This window comes from Ursus arctos, unplaced genomic scaffold (assembly GCF_023065955.2).
Source record: "Ursus arctos isolate Adak ecotype North America unplaced genomic scaffold, UrsArc2.0 scaffold_10, whole genome shotgun sequence".
NCBI lineage: Eukaryota > Metazoa > Chordata > Mammalia > Carnivora > Ursidae > Ursus > Ursus arctos.
In genome coordinates this window covers 15,311,152-15,321,561 of record NW_026622764.1, presented here as the reverse complement: position 1 = coordinate 15,321,561, position 10,410 = coordinate 15,311,152, and the positions used below count along the sequence as shown (strand labels likewise).

At 46.3% G+C, this 10,410-nt stretch overlaps 1 non-coding gene across 1 annotated transcript; it reads right to left on the bottom strand.

Annotated features, from left to right (window-relative positions):
- Positions 1–9,514: 9,514 nt before the first annotated feature.
- Positions 9,515–9,587, bottom strand: TRNAF-GAA (transfer RNA phenylalanine (anticodon GAA)). The gene has a single exon. It is a non-coding gene; the product is annotated as a tRNA-Phe (tRNA).
- Between the last annotated feature and the right edge of the window lie 823 nt (positions 9,588–10,410).

The following is a 10,410-nucleotide window of genomic DNA, read 5'->3' as shown; positions in this document are numbered from 1 at the left end:
TCAGTGATCTCTGCCCAGCCCAGTGTCCTGAATACAGCATGATGACTTGCTTCCAGCCCACTGCTGGGGGGTTGTTTGATACCGTAAGACTAGCAGAGCCGGGAGCTTCCACAGCTCTTCCACAGACAGCAGGGCAACACGCAGCACCCCGAGGACACAGCGTACCTATGTCAGCGTCCAGCAGAACCCCAGGAGGGTCCTTGCGGCCAAGCAGGAGATGAGAGAAACCTGACAGACTGAGTTCCAAGGGGGGTGCCCCACAACCTGAGATTTTTTTGTGAAAATACATGAAACACCCCCAGGCAGGTAAGTGAGATTCTCTCCAATGGCTGAGGTCTTCAATAAATAGTTGGGGCAAAAGCCAGAAAATTCTGATCTATTCCCAATATTGTGACCCCATCTATACCTTGCGGTTGGTAGGGCAGGGTAATCGCAAAGAAGTGTTAATAGTGTATCAGTACTTTGAAATGGCAAAGCCCAGCGTCAGTTGCCCTCTTCTTATTTTTTTAAGATCTATTTATTTATTTATTTGAGAGACAGAGAGAGAACACGCGCAGGGGGAGGGGCAGAGGAAGAGGGAGATAGAGAATTTCAAGCAGACTCCTCACTGAGCAGGGAGCCCAATGAGGGGCTCGATCCCACGACCCTGAAATCATGACCTGAACTGAAACCAAGAGTCGGACGCTTAATTGACTGAGCCCCCCAGGGGCCCCATGTTGCCCTCTTCAAGGGACGATACCTCCTCCCACCCCAGAGGAGGCGCTATGGAAAACTGAAGTCTATTCAGTGCCTCGTCAGGCATCCCAAAGTGGTGTTCGCTGGGAAGAGTACAGCCCTCCACACCAGGGAAAAGCTGGGCTCTGCTTCCAGCTCTGAAGCCGGTGGCGACACAAAATCCCTCTTCATATAGAGAAGCTAAGCCCTTTATTAAAGGCCCCCAGTGAACCAAAGGAAGTGCGCAGAAATGTCGCAGCTCCTCCAAGGGCCAGTGGTAGACACAGTCCAGAATCCAGGGTTGACAGGTCCCACCCTCAAGAATCTTTTCATCAAAAGGCCTGGACCTGATGATATAACATTGACAATGGACAGAAGAATGTTCTGGGAGCTGCCAGGGCCTCTGATGTCCAGCAGTTGCTCTTCAAAGGGGACCTCCCAAGCTCACCTACCGAACACCAACACCGGCACAGGCTCATAACCCCACACGAATGAACGGAGTGATAATTGGTGGATTAAGGAAAAAGTTTCCAGTATTAAGACATGTTTCTGTTTGTGTTGGACTGTTTACTCTCTTTCTAGCTCCCAGAACACAAAACCTTTATTTAGCTCTTAATCGCTCAGTTACACCTGGACGGCTTTTCAACACATGTTATTTGAATCTTACTTTTAAAAAAAGCAATCAGAACATCTTCAGTAACTTGAAAGACGGAGAGAATGTAACTGCTGTTGTTATTAAGACGTTTATTGAATGTCATTACACGGAATGACACCATGTGATGTGTGACGATGATCCTGGCTCCTGGGTTTGCGACCTAAATTAACCTGGGTTCGTGCTCTGCTGGATCCTGGTCTCCAAAATGCCTCAACTTGTCTGTTAGACCAAGACAACGCATGCTCATCATGGAACGCTGACAAAGAGGCTCGACTTCCCGCTCTTCTACTCTGCGATGTTGAAGGGGTAGAGCATTTTTGCACCCTGCTTTTTAAATTATGCAAGTGAGAAATTTTACAAAATGCAGATCAACAAAAAAGAAAACACTGGAAAGCATCCACAGTCTTACCCACACCACCTTTTCAGTTTCTCTGAAAGAGTTGCTTATTGTCAAATCAGTAGATGTCAAGAAGCATTTTTGGAGAATCTAAAATGTTTCCGGCACAGGGCTCGATGACATAAACGCATAGGAAAGGAACAGAAACCTCAGTCTAGACCCTCAGAGGAGTTCATTCTCTTGGTAGGGAATATAATAAAGACAAAAACAGCCAGGGGCTGAGACATGGTGGTGAGCTGGGGGGGGGGGCGGAGCATGTCGGGGGAGGAGAGGTGTTATTATTTGTTGAATAAATAGGCATTGAGTATCTGCCATGTGCTCTCTGCTAGGCACATGGATGGAGGTGTTCAAGAAATAATAGTAGCCAGTAAGGGAAAAAGACCTGTGAGAGTCAACAAAATATTACCCTGATGGTTACATGGACAAGATGATGTGACGGAATATTGAAACTCCCCTGGGGAGCCAGGACGAGCTGATTTGGACGGCACTTCCCCAGGCGGAGAATGGTGCTTGATGGGCTGACTTCACTAGAAAATAAGTCATTTTTTAAAAAATTAAAAAAAGAAAAGAAACGAAGTCATTTACTTTTTCTCTATTTCGCAGATGGAGAGACTGAAACTGAGCAGGGTTCTAGAACTTGGGGACATTACTCAGCCAACAGGTGGAGTTGGAACCGAGGCTTGGGCACCTGCCCCCAGGGGCTGGGCTCTGGCCCGGGCCCTGGGCCCGGCCATCTGTATACACACCGCAGGCGGGGGCAACTTGGTTTCCTTCCTCCCTCTCCTCTGCCTCCTGCTAGGCCGCATTTCCTCCTCCTCACGCGGGGTTGGCCTCCCTCCGGTCCGCTTTCACAGTGTGACAGTTTAAGGCTTCGAACCACAGACGGCGGCAACGAGCCACAACTCCGATCCTGCAGCCAGCTTGGCTGGGGGAACAGGCCCATTGCCCACCACGCATGCAGCTGAGAACTCGGATTTAAAAGGAATAAAGTCGTATTCAGGCTGTCTTGAAGTTTCTCTCTGTGCCGGAGATAAAAGCCCTTTTCTGAGAATCCTGGCTCTAACCTGCCAGGTCAGTTGTGGGGGGCGCCCTTCTGCTCCCCACCCTCACCCCCGCCGCCGCGGGAGGGAGCATTTGACTGCGTTGCTGCAGCCTGCCTGGTCCCTTCTCTCTGTTGTTTTCGCCCTCTTCCTCTCGTCTGGGAGCCCAGCACCACCCCACCGTGGAGGGTGACCAGTGCGTGCCCCTCCTGCCGTTCCAGGTCACATGCCCTCTTCCAGCGCCCACCACCCCTCAGTAATGCTAGCATTTTCCTGCCGGAACATGGAAACTCGGAGGTATCTCCTTCTGAAGTCAAAGCCACCGTTTGGAGCAGGTGGCATTTTGCCATCAGGAAATGAGCACGCATTCAAAACAGAAAGTGAAAGCTGGACCAGAGTGACGGCCCGTGAGCAGCCGATACTGCGCTCTCTGGGAGGTTGAAATGGGAGAGATCCAGATTTGCTTCAACTGGGGGAACTGTCTCATGCAGAAGCAAAACTTGAGAGAGAATTTGAAAGATGGATGAATTTGGAATAAGAGGAATAGAGGAATAAGATGTACAACAAACAAACATCCGATTCTATTTTTTCTGAGCAATTTCCAACTTGACGTGAGAAAATGCTTAAAAGCAAAATGTTTCCATGCTGCTGTATACCAACCTGTATTTCATTCCCGCCTGATCAATAGTTTCACCCACCCAATAAATCAGGGCTTCATTTTGTAAAAAGCATAAAACCAAATTTTTCTGCTAATTATTGTTCCTCTATTAAGAGATCAGACCAATCGACTTTAGACACAGTTTATGGATGTAATAGTAAAGTCCTTTACAATCATATCTTTAGAACTTCCTTCAATTAAGGAATGAAAACATCATGGCTATTGGGTGAGATTATCTCTGAATATTTTACGGGACACTAAATATGGCTTAAAGGTTCAGCTCAGGTTTACAATTGGTTAAGAGAAAAAGAAAGAAAGAAAAAAGGACAGGTAATGTGTACTTTTAAAAGCTTTACGGTAGCGTGCGTAGTGACACTGTATAGAATGAAATATATAGACATACATGCTTGTCTATATGAAAATTATTTACTGCAGAATACACTAGAAGCTACTAAAAACACTTGCTCTGAGAAGAGCATTTAGGAAAAAAAAGTAGTTTACTTGCAAGGAAGTTTAATAAGGACGAGTCCAGTTTTAAAAAGAATAGCTTAAAAAGAAAACAAAAGCAAGCAAAAAAACAAAATAAAGAACAATAACAAAAGTTGAAACACACCCGCATCTACACGCAAGAGAAGCGATGTGACCAAGTTCACACGTAGTCTGTTCATGGTGGGAAAACAGAGATCTTGTCACAGTATTTTATCTACAGAGGTCACCACATATCTTCAGCCATCAACATTTAAATTGTCATGGATGAAATGATCTCTGATGCAGAGTCAGTCCAGGAGCAACTACGGTTTCATTTATTATGGGGACTGCAACCAGACAGGGGGACCCTCCGGAAGAATGTCTTGCTTTATCTCAGGAAGCAAAGCGCCTTTTAAAATTTTTGTCTGACTAGAGTACAGGATTTCTCATGCACACCAACTTAGCCCAGAGGCAGGGTCAAATGCAATATTGTTTTTAGACATACTTATTGTTAAGAGATAATAGGATCCATCCCAATGAGCCACCATCTTTTTTGTGGTCTCTGCCAGCAAAGTCCACACCCTGTTGTGCATTGCAGTAGGTGACTCATGTCAGCCCCTGTGACCATCTCATGTGCCATCAAGGAGAAATCGAAAACAAGAAGAACTGGAAAACCAATTAAGCAGAAGCATGCAGGCAATATTTTTGAACAATCAGATATGATAGAAACATAAGATGACCTAAGGGTCTTTCTCATGTCCACGTGGAAATCAAAAACTTTTGATTTTTACAACCAAACAGATTAGACCTTACAATGCAAAACTATTTGGAGAACTGCTTGCAAGTACGCGCGTCCCTTTCCCTTTTTGTGTGTCTATAACCCCTTGTAGTGAACAAGCCTCAGAACACAGCCTCAGAGCAGTCTAAAGGCTGTCTCCCAGGCTGTCGTCCTCAGTAGGACGACGGGTAAAGCATTTACTAACCTACTTTGAGGTTGGTTTTCTTTCAATTGACACCACACTGCCCCCCCCTTCCTTCCTGGTCAGCACCAACACTCGCGAAGCACCCACAACTCCGGTTTTTTGAAAGTGTCGGCAGGCGTGAATATGCCACCGGAAACATGCCACTTTGGCATTAGGATTAATATGATCTGAAGGCACCTGACGAGAAGCTGTCTGCTCTTCCCCATTTGCCCAAAAGCAGGACATACATTTGTAAAGACGTTCCTCGCCGACTCCCCCATCTCCTGCTAGGAAGGACCGAAGTTAATCACCAAAGACCACAGGACACCCTGATCAGCCTACAAATGGCACCAGAGGAATCCACGTAACCAACTTTACTAGCTGGCCTTATTTGCCATTAGTTTCCCATACGTTTACCTTCCCACAATTTGCCGCCCTAGAAACATAGTCTTTTTCCTCCGTCTTGTCACTTCTCTACAAATGTATTGTTCTGTGGTTCAGATGCTACAGAGGCCTAAGTTTGAACCAGCCCTTTGAGCTACTCATCACCGGGTCTCCCACATGTGTGTGCAGTGCACAGGTTCATAAACTTCTGTTTGTGGAGCTTTTCTTGTTAATCTGCCTTTTGTCAGTCTGAATTCTAGGGCCCCTGCGGAGAAGCTAAGAGGGTAGGGGAAGAAATTTGTTTTTCCTCCCTTTCATCTCAAAGGTCCTCCTAAGCACGGATCGATCTATTCAACAGCAACTCTCCAATTCACCCAATCTTAGTCAGACAATTTTCTATCACAAAATAGGTCAAATAGCTTATCGCAACTCCTCTCTTTACCTCTCCTGCCTTCATCTAAACCTGTTCTTCTTGTAGCATCTCCCTGGAAATCATACACTCTTGCAAAACAATAATTTGAAGACTGTAATCAAGTGACTCTTAGTGTTCTTTTATCTTGGCGAGTCTATTTCATATCCTTTTGGTGGTGGTGTTTTGTATTTTTAAGGATTTATTTTAGAGACAGAGCGTGCAAGCATGAGCGGGAGAGGGAGAGGGACAGAGAATCCCAAAGGCTCCACGCCCCCCAGCACTGAGCCAGAGGTGGGGCTTGATCTCACAACCCTGAGATCAGGACCTGAGCTGAAACCAAGAGTCAGACGCTTTACCGACTACACCACCCAGGCGCCCCATTTTTGTTGTTTATAAAATAAATCTCCTCTTTCTTAATCATGTTTTTGTTCTTTACTAACCCTTTCCTCTTAAACTGAGTTAATCAAAACTAAACAAAATGCTCTAACATGAACCGCACTAACGCAGTGTATTAAAGAATTGCCCCTTTATTTTTATGGCTCGTATTTCATTTTGATACGTCTCAGAATTGTGCTGGCTTTTCTCAATGGCACACCTATGTAGCTTTTTTTTCTTTTCATTTATATTCAACTTTGCCTCCTACCCGATGGAGTTATTGACAAGTTTAGTAGGATTATGCACGAAACATGCTCATCAGAATTCCCGGCACATAGACAGCACTCCAAAAATGGTGACTCTGGAGATTCTTGTTAGAGCGTCAGTGAGGGGTAAGGAGAGGGGTTCCTCCACATGCACCGGAGAATATATTTCAGCAATGAATCGTCAAATATTCGTGCACCCTGCTGTAAGGCAGCTCATGTATGGGCATTGGGATTTATGGAAGGAGTATGTGACTCGGTGTCTGTTACGAAGAAGACCGTTGCCTTTGCTCACACTGTTCTGCTTCATTCCCTGGGCTCTAACACCTAGGACTGCAAATAATCCTCCAAGATTTCAGTTAGATCAGTGAGTTACACCTACACAAAGTAATCCATTCCGAGACCACATTAAGGATTATTGTGTAGGAGCTGTATGTTCCTGACCTGAGGCAAATCCAAACAGGAGTTGTATTTCTGACCAAGGCTCAACATATAAATCCGAGATAGGACAGCAAATACAACAGAAAACTAAACAGCTATAAACTACTATACAATTAAAAGAGTAGACCCATAACCCAAGGCTAATAAAATGTGTATTACTGTATGTACATATTGATGACACAAAAGGCCCCCAATGAATTATTAAATGCCCATCTAGTTTTAGTGTATAGATACCAATTATAACAGCTTCGCTCTATCTTAATTCCGCCCTAAAATGAATATAGTATCCAGGATAATTAAGGAGTAAACGGTCATTTAGCAATGTGCTTGTGGCTCCCTTAGAAATTTGTCACATGAGCCAGATGTCCCAGGTCTCTTTCTAAAAACTTGTCAAGGAAATGTAGAAAGATGTCTTTCCCTTTCCACACTGAATAAATGACCTGAAGCAAGAGTAAACGTTCACAACCTTTTTGCTGCCTGTAGAGAACTGGGCTGAGCATTAGCTGATAAATATGCTGATAAATATGTGATCTCGTTCTTTCCATTGAAAGCATTTCTTTTCTAAAGTAAGGGCTGACTCCACATCTTCCCCCCTCACCATTCACCCCCTCCTCAGTCCTAAAGAGCTATCCTGGTGTAGATGTCAGGGGCTCCCTAGGAGACAGATCATGTTCAGTCCTGCTCAGACCTCACTCTGGGAAGTGACAGTGTTGAGATCTATCAGAGCACTTCACGCATCAATGAAAAGCAATAAAAGTGATCAGATTACATCTTTAGACTTTACTTCTTAAGGTAAAAAAGAAATTATATACATATTATATAATTATTTTAAAATATATACATACCTAAAATATTTTAAGTGCTCCCTATCTTCTTTGTGTTCATTCCTCTCCCCCACAAGGCCAGTAAAACCCTTTCCAACCACACCCCAGTGGGACCTGTCCAAACGATCCCCATTGACTTTTCCCCCTTCGGACTTCTAACCTGATGTGTGCAACTAGCCTCCCCCGATACCAATGTCCACTAGCAAATACCTGATCTTATTGTCTGCCCAGCAGGGTAGCCAACCGTCAGGTTGTCTGAAATGAACAACTCCTCTTGCTTTCAGTGTCCACATCATTCCCCTTGCGCTTAAACATGCAGAGAGCTGGTTGCACCCCAGTTTGGTCTTCCCCTTTTCCAAGAAATCTTCCTCTGAGGGCCCAACCAAGACCTACTTCCCCATATTGCCTTTTCTGATTAACTAGCAAAGGCTTTTAGTTTCTTCCTATAGCTCCCCTCATTTTTATGCACACATCTTAACCAAACATCCCAACAATTGTTCAGGTACAGTAACGTTTAAGAGGTAGCAGATGTTAGATGCCTAACATACATTAGGTTTAATCTTTGCAATCCTAGGAGGACTCTTATGTGTAAAATGAAGATAATGATGCATACTGTATTAGGTAATTATGAAAATCTAATAATTTCTGGCACATAGTGGGAGGTCAATAATTAATGCTCGATTGATGAATGAATGAATAACCTGAGAGCACACAGTACTTCACAAATGCAAAGTACCCTCCCAAAACAATAGAAGATATGCAAGCCCTACTGCATGAATCGCTAGAGGGATTCTTTCCTGTGCAATGCACCACCACATACTCCTTTTCTAGTGACTTCACAAATTGAAATTTCTTCCTCCTTTAATTCAAATCTACATCCTTGCAACTGCTCCCCCTGGGTCCTGGCTCAGCTCCCAGGAGCCACACAATATAGAATAGGAGGGTTTAGGATTAGCTAGGAGAGTTGATCCCACCCCCAACACACTCACTGTGAAAGAAAAAACGCTCAGAAAAAGATGTATTTCGAGCACGAGTCAAAGTTTTATTTCAGACTTGCAGGATAAAAGACGGCAAAAGGAAAAAGCTTGTTCACAAAAACAGTCTTAGGAAAGAGCTCTTCTGAGAAACACAAAGGAAAGTCTAGAATAAGTGGATCCCCAAACTTCAGCTGCTTCAGAATCTCATTCGCAAGGCCTGTTAAAACACCTAACGCTGGAAACCAGTTTCTGATACAGTACTCTGGGGTAGGGCCCAGAATCTGCATTTCGAACTAGCTCCCAGTGTAAGACGAGGCTGCTGGTCCGGGGACCCCACTTTGAGAACCACTGGTCTACCCTCCAAATAAAGTTGTTTGGGCGCAAGATATTAATTTAACAGAGCTGTGATGCCGCCACGTTTTCACCCTTTTGGCAAGTACCCCGAATTATGCCCCGGAGCGGCCCAGCCCGTACCTCTAACCGGAAATACGGAGCCGCCGGGTTCCTTTACGGGCAAGGCCCGCGAGGGGCCGCTCGATTCAACAGCAGGGTCTTGCTTTTCAAACTGGGATGTTCTGGGGAATGAAATTTGGGGTGACATTGTCTTTCTCGCCCCGCGAGACACATGGAGCGCTGTCTCACCCCAGCACCCAAGGCAGTGCGGCCCCGGTAACGGGCGAACAGCATCCTCCACTCGCCGGGGGCGCGCCCGGGCTCCGCACCGCGCAAGCGCAACAGCGCCTCCGACGCCAGCCGGGAAGGCGCCCCGGAAGTGGGGGTGGGGGCGGCCGCTGTCCCGGGTGGCGCTGAGAGTCGCCGTTTCCGCTCCTCGCTCGCTGATCCTTCAAGTCCTTGTTTTCAAGTGGTCTGGCGTTAAAGCGCCGCGTTACTCGGGGTAAGGAATTCACTCGAAATTTGACTCCATTCGGACTAAAAAGGAGCGCTGCCGAAACCCGGGATCGAACCAGGGACCTTTAGATCTTCAGTCTAACGCTCTCCCAACTGAGCTATTTCGGCGCCTTTTGAAATCTCTTTAGAGTAGGCTATTACTGAACTATTTGCGTCCGCCCCTTCCGTCTCTCCTCCATCACCACTTGGGAGGGTTCCTTCCTGGTCCTGTTAAAGGGTTACATCAGAGTTCCGCCTCGCTTTCCACGAGCCGTGATTAGACGCAACGTATACGTTACTTACTTTCTTCAACATAATGCGAATTTCGGACTGAATTATCAACACGGATCCCGAGGCTCCCGGGCGCCGGGTACTGGGCTCTCTGCGCTTCCGCGGGCGGGCTCGTCCTCCCGGGCTCGTCCCCGCGGTCTTCGAGCGGTGTGGTCCCCTGGGCGAACCCCTGCCCCGAGAGGCAGGCCCTTCCCACCCATCCGCGCCTGGCTGTGATCGTGCACATTTATCATTATTGAGATGAAGGGGCAGGCAAGGGCGTGGAGGCAGGATCGCAGCCTCCCTGTGACGCTGGGTCCTCGGGATGCCCGTTGAACCTACCACCACTTTGCACGGAGTCGGCCTGGCACACCGCGGGCGCTCCGTAAAAACTTGGCGAGCTCATTAGGGATGATTTCCCAGTGCCAGTGCTACTTCCTACACCAGTAGACAGTTGTTTCCAGGCATCCGCTACGTGCCAGGCACTGACATTCTGCAAAGCCTAAACATCCTATTGTTTTATAGATTTTTTTTCTCTCCAATTAATTTGCGATTCTCTAAAAGCAGTAATGATTACCGTAACGCCCCTTTAGGCCGCCCCTCAGAGCTTTGCATTTAAGTGGAACCTTCACAGGCAATTTTGAGGGATGCATGGATGAATGCCTCCGAATGTGAAAGAAAA